An 8,560-nucleotide genomic window follows, 5' to 3' on the forward strand; every position below is an offset into this window, starting at 1 on the left:
TCAGGAATCGGGATCAGGCAGTTGTTGTCCAATACAGTGTCCATTACACTTTGCAGCATCTCTCTGTGCAAACATGCAGAAAGGGAAGTACATGAGACATTACTATAAATACACTCCTAATGCCAGGGTGACACTGGGTTGTTTGTTACAGAAACCAGGTGTAACTCACCAGAACCAGGGAACAGCACTGGGTGGAACAGTCTGGTTGGAAGATGGCCTGCTGATTTTGGTACAGGTGCTTAGCTCTTCAGCATACACATACCATGTGCTCTTCGTGCTCATGGCAGTATTACCAGGTAATATCTAAACAAATAACTTAGTAAGAAAACAGCATGGTTTGGGGAAGGCCCAAAGTATCAAATTTGGCCAAAATTTAAGAAATTGTGATCATGAAAAAAATTATTTTAAGATTTTGCTTTCATGGGTCCAGAAAGAAAATTTCTCCCTCAAATTTCAATATCCTGCTTTTGAATTGCAGAAAATTTAATTTCTTAGGCATTTAAAAAGTCTAAAAAGGAACTGAGTTTTTGGTTTAGGTCAAAATGTTTAATTCATAGCAATTTTTGAGTGTGTTTCAATATGAAAAATTCTCTTCAGGTTGAACAAACAATAACATTTTAACAAACTATCTTTTGTGGTCAGTCACCAGCCTCCCCATTTACCCCGCACATCCCACCTGCTTACTAAATCCTGCTCTTAAATTTTGCTGTGGGATCTTTAAATCTGCACTTGGGTGTTTTAACATCTTTATTTCCCACCTTCCTTTCCTTTCTCATGTAACTGATATCATTAGATCAAAGCATTGCGATGCTTTGTGGAGCTGTTGTGAAATCAAAAGCTGGCTGGTTTAGAAGTCTTCCTCAGCAAGCTTTGTCAGCTTTCCCAGTTCTGGGAAAGTAAAGCTGGGTCAAGTCAACAGCACAGCTTGTTACAGCACAAAGCATCCATCTCCAAGGATAAACAAGTTATTTGCATGCTTTTTTGCTCTTACAGCATCATGCTCTCCAGCCAAATGTAACACTGTAAATAGAAAAACAAAGCAACACTTCATGCTGCTGGCTAAAGACCTTTATCTTCTGAGGTTACAATGACAAACAACAGGCGAAAGAAAATACCCTCCCAAACTTAAACAAAATAATGGTTAAACCCAGATGCTGGGTTTTTTCCATATTGGTATACAAATCCACCTGCCAGTTTAGAAAAGTATAAATATTATGCCTGTACATAACTGCGTGCAGCACCTGGAGCTGTATTTGTAGTACAGGTCCAGCTGGAGGCCTCGTGCTCAAAATCAGGAGTGGGACCCTTCAGTTTACTTTCAGAAGGTAAAGTCAGAGTTTGAAAATATTTGAAGTGCCATGACGCCTAAGGGGCTTGCTAACCAAACACAATGCTACTTGTATATATATTTGCAAAACCAAGATATCTTAAAAGCACTTAAAGATTCTGATCTACTGGATTGTGGCAGCCCAACTCCTGCCCTGCTGCAAAGCTCCCGGTCCTGCCTGCCAGGTGAAAGCAGTCTGAGTTTGGGGTACACAGGCCAACAAATGCCTCCCTTCCAGGGGTGCTACAGAGACAGTCTGTGTACACACATCCAATTTAAACCAGAGACTTTCTGCATGTACAACAGCTATTTGGATATCATTCTTTAAGGCCAAGAAGTTAACGGAATTCAACCACTAATGTTTCTAAAACTAAGTTTATCATTTTCTTCCTGTTCAGTTCCTTCATCTTACATCCTAAAGATGGAAAGGGCCTTTTATTCCTCCCTACTGCAATATAAAACCCAAGGGAGACTGGAAACCAGAAGGAGCCTGGAGGAATGTGGCCCTTAATGGCCAGGACTCTCAGAAACATCAGATATTCTCCAAAGACCCTTTGAATATCAGCTGGATTTGCAGCCTGAGCCTGAATCTCAACAAAATAAAATTCCTCTGTACCATGTAAGGGGAGCAACAGCTGGCCAAAGGGAGGGGGAGAAAAAGGCCACATTTTCACAGCTGTATTTGATAGGTAGCTTTGCTAATAGTAATTTAAGAAATAGCCTCACCAGTCTGGCTGTATCTTATGGTACTGAATGATTCTTCAGAAGCTGATATCTCCTTGCAGGCCTCAGACTCTTCACTTTACTAATTGGCTGCAGCAGAGGACAACCTGCCCTACCATAACTCCAGGGGAGGCTGAGGAAGAATCACAAAGTCCTGCCCAGGAGGCAGGAGGGAGCACTCTTGGGTCACCTCTTGTCAGCGGGGCAGTGGCTTCTGTAAAGACATCCTGCTAAATGAGTGTCTTTGGTCTTTCACTGCCCCTGAGAATGTGATAGCAGCAGCATCTTGCATCAAAAAAAAAGGGAGTGGAAGGTTCCAGAGCTTTGAATTAGGTACACCTAAACCTCTCCCTCATGGAGTGCTCCCTGAAGAACAAAAAGCTTCTGACCTCGAACAGCAAGGCTTTACCTGAAAAAAACAAACAAACAAACAACAAAAAAAACCCCAACACCAAACCCTTAACTTTCTAAACAAATTCAAAGTCAAACTACCAGTGACTGAACATGCAGCTCTCTGTCTACCCTATTTCAAGGCTTGGCTGCAAGTCAGTAACTTTTTGAGCTGCAGCCAGCTGTGCCTGTCCAAGTGGATCCCTGGGGAGACCTGAGCCTGGCTGCCTTCTGCCCACTCCTCTGCAGTTTCTTGATCTCTGTGCCTGAGCTATTCCTGCTCCTGGGCTGTGCTCGCTGTCTTCAGTCCCCTGCCCAGGTCTCAGATCTTCCCTCAGAATGTGCTCAGTAGCACCCCAGAGAAAGGGCTGCCTGCTTCTGCTTCTGGAGGTAATACCTGATCCAGTCCCTGCCTTAAGGAACACAAATGTAACTGGGGTAAAAAAACAGGAAAAAAAGATACTGTTTGTGACAAAGGGCATGAAAGATCCTCCTTTGAATCTCATGACTTCTCCTGCACTACAGTGTAGTCCAGTCCCACTCATGATGAGAGATGGAGGTGACTTCTAGTGACAGGGTGGACGCTCTGCTGCACATTTCTCAGCATGGCTGATTTTGCCCAGCAGACAGCACCTTCTTCCAAACTGCACAGCTCTGCTCGCGTGGTTCCCCCCTCTTCTCCCTAGCTCAAGCCAACGGTCCTAAGGGCATCTGCAGAGGAACTATCCTACGTCCTGCAGAGGTGCTGCCATAACACCAGAGCTTCTCTTTCCTTCCTCAGCAACCTCAGTCAAAAATGCTTTGCTCTGGCCAAGTCCCAACAACAACTGTGTCAGCCCCAAGTGGTGAGCAAATGTTCATCATCATAATGCTGAAATACAAGACCCAGGGGGAAGTCCTGTTAACTCCAGGACTGTTTTTTGAGGGAAGGCACAATAGCAGGATCTGCTCTTCTCATTGTGATGGACCTGTCACCAGAAATATCACTCAGTCCAGACAAGCTTCAGGTGATGAAAACTCTAATGCAGCAAAAGGAGTTTCTTTCTGACCTTCAATTCTCCCTTTTGCTGAGATACATCACTGCATTTTCACAGCTTGAGCAGTCTCTGTTTGCTGGATCCATTTGAGACACGTAATGTTTTTGCCCAAACTCCATTTCCTTCCTTCCAAAGCAGTAAGATCTGCTTATGACTCAGCCTTCAATAAAACACACAGCAAGGACCATTAAAATGAATGCGCAGTGCAGGGATAAAATTCATAGGCTACATTTTTTAGGCTAGAATCTTCATTGCCCTTGATTTACCCTCAAAAGCAACATTAACTCACATTATGTCTTGGTGCAAAGTAAATCTACCAGCAAAAGAGCAGTTTTAAAGGGAATCTTTCTCCAGTGGTGAGAGAACATCTGCATGTGATAAAGTGATAGACAGGACTGAAGAGGCTGCATGATGGCCCCGGAGAGCCCATGATCCCAAGGTTCCATGGTACTTACAGACACAACACTCCACAACCATCTTCTGCCTGAATAAAGATCCTACCAGCTCCAAGGAAATTACTTACTGAGAAGTGTGGGTGGATAGCAGAGAAAGAAGCCGGGGGTGGGGGGGGGGTGGGTGTTCTAGTTTTGCATTCACAAATTTGAAAATAGAGCATTTCAGGCAAAAGCTGGTATTCTCAATGAAGTTGGAAAGGGTGTGGGTTTTCCCCATTGATGTTTGTGAGTGCTAGCCCCAAGGTCTACCTGGCTGTGAGCCAGAGGTTTCCAAGTCCTCCTGACATCAAATGGCCTTGAAGCATTTTCACTCTTTTCCAACAGTGCACAAGAAGTGAGTAGTGAGGTAGCCTATAGAGGAGAATAGCATTATCCTTCCTGTACAGTGGGGGGAACCGAGACTCAGCAGCTTACATTAATCCACCAGACCAAGGCCTTTCATGAAATGCATTTGAAATCTGATCCTAAATTCTTTGAAATTACTCTTTTCACTGAATTCAGTGGAATTTCACACAAACTCTTATCTACCTGATTCTTTTTTTTTAACCTGCCATTTGCTTTCATAAGAGACATCCAGGCACCCAGTCTTCTGTGACAATTCAAGTTTGTGAGTGTTCAAGCACAGGAATGAAGTGAAGGGAAATAATGTACCCATTTCACCAAAAAAAATCTAGTAATAAATAAAAATATGGCCAATTTGCACAAATTCAGTGCTAGGGATTGAGTCCAGACATGGTCAAAAAGTATTTCTACACGAAATCTATTTTTTTACAGATGTGAACTAAGAGGCATATGAAAAACGCCCATAAAAAAAAAAATCTCCTCTTTAAAGTTTCAGTACAACATACGGCAATGAGCTTGAGGGTTATTTTAGATGTGCTTTCAGGCAGCAATATCCCTGTGCAACACCAAGTGAGCTGAGGACGCTTGTCATGAAACAGCCTCTATGGCACTAGCTTTCCTTTCCTATCAGCAGTCCTGCAGAATGCCAGTAATACAGCTCAATTATATATAAGAAAAAACCACAGATTTTAGGAAGAGCTATACAGAGAGATGCTCCATTGGAATAACCAGTAAAGATGCAGTTTTGCAGTTCAGCACCTGTTGTCCAGCTCAGCAACTAATTTCTGTGTCTTAAAAAGAAAAAAATCCCAGCTGAAGAGTACATTTCAGGCAGTACATTAACCTGCTCTCAGGTCTGGGGAGGAACAGGGGGGCTACTCCTTAAAGTGGGGAGAATAAAACACCCTGAAGTTCCATATTCTAGCTATGAATTTAGACTCTCTTGTTTACCCAGTTGAGGTTCTGGCCCAAAGACTGGCAGAAAATGAGTGAGCCGTGACAACAGATGTGAGGGCAGGACAAGGACAGGGCTAAAAGAGCTTTTTAGAGCAATTCTTCCCCTTTCCTGTAAGAGCTATAGTGTAGATCTTCAATAAAGGTCCTTTGATTCCTGTCGAGCTCTGCTGGTCAATACTAAGATGTGGTCCTTTCTTAAGGTTGATTTGTATCCATGGTCTAACACGATGAAAATCCACCAGAGACAGAATAGCTGGTCCTTTTTTTTTTTTTTTTTTTTTTTTTCCCCTCGAGCATTGGTTATGGCTTATTTTGCTCCCATTACATTTACTGGAACTAGCATTTTACCCCACCTCCCTGCTGTGATGAGATCCTGGTTTCCTTTGCATTAAAACTCCATGAATCTGGGCATTTTATAAATGAAGAAGCTTTCAAGATTCTTGATCTAGCTCCATTTACAGAATTACCACCCTGTTTACAGTGAGATAAAACAGGAACATCTCAATGGCGTAATTTCTAAAGGCAAAGCTAAATATTTAATTCATCATACTCTGACTTTGTTCCTGAGATCCTGGTGAGCTGCTCCATGGCCAGTAGGTGACAGTCTCAGCAACAGAAAAATCTGGGCAGCTCACAAAGAGGGGGTTTGTTCAATATTCTGCCAGGATGAAAACGTTATTTGTTTGCAAACACATAGAGAGTCCACAACAGCGGTCAGTATTTTTCACCAAACATGCCAATAACAAGGAAGGCCAGCAAAGTTCCTGAATCTAAATAGTTTGGCCAGTTTGAGAGGTATCTAGCTAGCTAGAGCCTCAAGAGAGTGTACAGCAATAGTTCAATAAACCAGATATACGCTGATTTAAATATGTATCTCTGGCAGTTTTCCTTGGGAAATGAGGATCTGAAGGTGTGCAAATTCCCAATCATACAAATTTTAATCACCTATGCCTGGTGTCATAGATCATCTTGATCCAAATTGTGTTTTAACTGGATTCTACCAGCTGCATTAGATCTTAAAACTTGTCCATGTTTCCCTACAGCTTAAAGTAAGTATTTATGCATTACTAGTGCGATAAAGAAATGCATTGAGACGAATATCACATTGACTGCATTGTAAATCTTGCCCACATTGCTACTCTCCTGTCCTGGTGTTGAGAGCTGTGACTGATAAGTGGAGAAGACTCATTGCCTTTCCATACAGCATATGTCAAGACGAGTGATGGGGTGAACTGTAGCACGGGTTGTATTTATTACCAAACAGTCAGAGAGTTATTAGCAGGTGCAATGCTATAAAAGGTGTGTTCTTAGCTTGGTTTGTCTAACCCAAGTTGAAAAACAGGTATAATTAGGATCTGAACACCAATGTGACAACCGACACTGTGGCTGTTTACCCACACTATCTATCCTGAGAGCATCTCTCTTTTGTGCCATGGTTCTAAGTTCTTCTGGATTACATTTCTCCTTAATGTTTCAATAATTCTTTCTTTCTCTCTCCTCCATGTATCCATCTTTTGCTTCATACCGATTTCAAGACTCTTTTCTTCTTTCATTTCCACTTGTCCCCTTCTCCTCACTAACCACATTTGGCCACTCAGACCCATTTAACAGAGTACTGTGGAGAGCAGACTCTGCCTTTGGCAGTGCAAGGAGCAACGTGTGAAACCCTCTGCAGTTATAGAGAAATCATCTTGCAATGGTCACACAAATCTCGCCATTTCCTTGATGCTGCCAACCAATGGGAGCAACCAGGATTTGTATCTCGCCCTGAGAAAAAGCAGGGCAAGTATTAGGCAAACTAATCACGCTGCAGGGATTTGTGTAATGAAAAGTACCTCTGCTTGAGGGTCAGAAACAGTGTAAATCATTGGTTGGGGCAAATTCATCTGGTATCTCCTTATTCTCTTCTGTCATGTTCATTATCAGGGTGCCTGAACATCTAGGAAGCGATACGACAGCCTGGTCACCCTATGAGTAAGGCACATGGTTTGTCTCAGGGTATTTTTTCAGAGGCAGCTGGAAAACAAACTGGTTTACAGACTGCACTGCACACAGGAGGGATGGCTTCATCTCACACCGTGCAGCCCTGTCTCTGCCCGGGGCCTTGACGGGCTCCCTAATGCAAACAATAGTAATGCAGACTTAATGATCGCTGTCATTTCCATGTGCCTACCGCTGATCTCTTAATGAAATACTCTATTTAAATTGCACTGGCACAAGCACAGTTCCATGCTGGCAGGAGCCACAAAATCAGTCTACCAAGTGAAGTGGTTCTGCAGGACCTGCCGTACAATAGGAAAGCTGTTGGTAAAATACTGTTTGACAGTTTTTCTGCCTGCTCCTGCAGTAAGCGTGACACTTCCTGGTGTCCTGAAGGGAAAGAAGAGAATAGAGGATGGAAATTGCCTTTATCTCAGGTTGGGACACAGAAAAAATTCTGAAATGAGGATGACAGTCTGTAGCAATACGGATTTGGCATTTGTTGATGGGTGAGTGCTATCCATTCAGCGCTGCTGTAACACGCTTGCTCTCTGCTGTCAAATCCTGCTAGGAGCACTGCTGCAGAAGAGAAAAATTTGGGGACATGCAGCATCACACAGACTCTTTGTCTACCTATTGTCATAAGCAGGAAACCAAATATTTTTAAAAAAGCTAAAAATCTGTTAGATGACTATATGTGTGTTGTAGGAAATAGGAAGAATAAAATCACTGAAAAGTGATGGGTTTTTAAAGGTGAGCGTACTATATGCCCAATCTAAAATAAAGACAAATGGAAAACATACATATTCTTCACTATTTCAGAGATGAACAAAAGCATGGAGCTTACATCTTTGTAAGTCACCAGCTCTGGGAAGTATTGCATGGCATAAGCAGAGTTCTCTAAATTTCACTTTTACGCTGAGGTCTTGCACACCTCATCCCTTCCCCAGTCTCCTTCGGGCAGTGCTCACTGCAGGCAGTCACTGGCTGCAGCTGCTGCAGGATCCCAGGAAGTCTTATAGGAGCTGGGAGCTCCTGTAAAATCAGGGAATTCACACAGTTTGCCTGTGTTATAGCACCTACCCCATCCTCCTGCCAGCTCTCTCGAGGTGAGGAAATGCTGAAGTTGCTGGTGAGTTAGTAGTTGACTGATGGAAATATTTTCCCCCTTAATGAAAGCATATTTTCAAAGTTAACTACTAAGAAAAGTAATGCAACAGGAGCTGTAATTTAGTCTAGCTACTCTACAAAGCTCTCCTATAACTTCCTTGATGATTCTGTGTTCTGTCCTACACATTTTCATTTAGCTAACACTAAAAACTGCTCCAGCAGAAAAGAAATCGGCCTTA

This window comes from Strix aluco, chromosome 15 (assembly GCF_031877795.1).
Source record: "Strix aluco isolate bStrAlu1 chromosome 15, bStrAlu1.hap1, whole genome shotgun sequence".
NCBI classification, from domain to species: domain Eukaryota; kingdom Metazoa; phylum Chordata; class Aves; order Strigiformes; family Strigidae; genus Strix; species Strix aluco.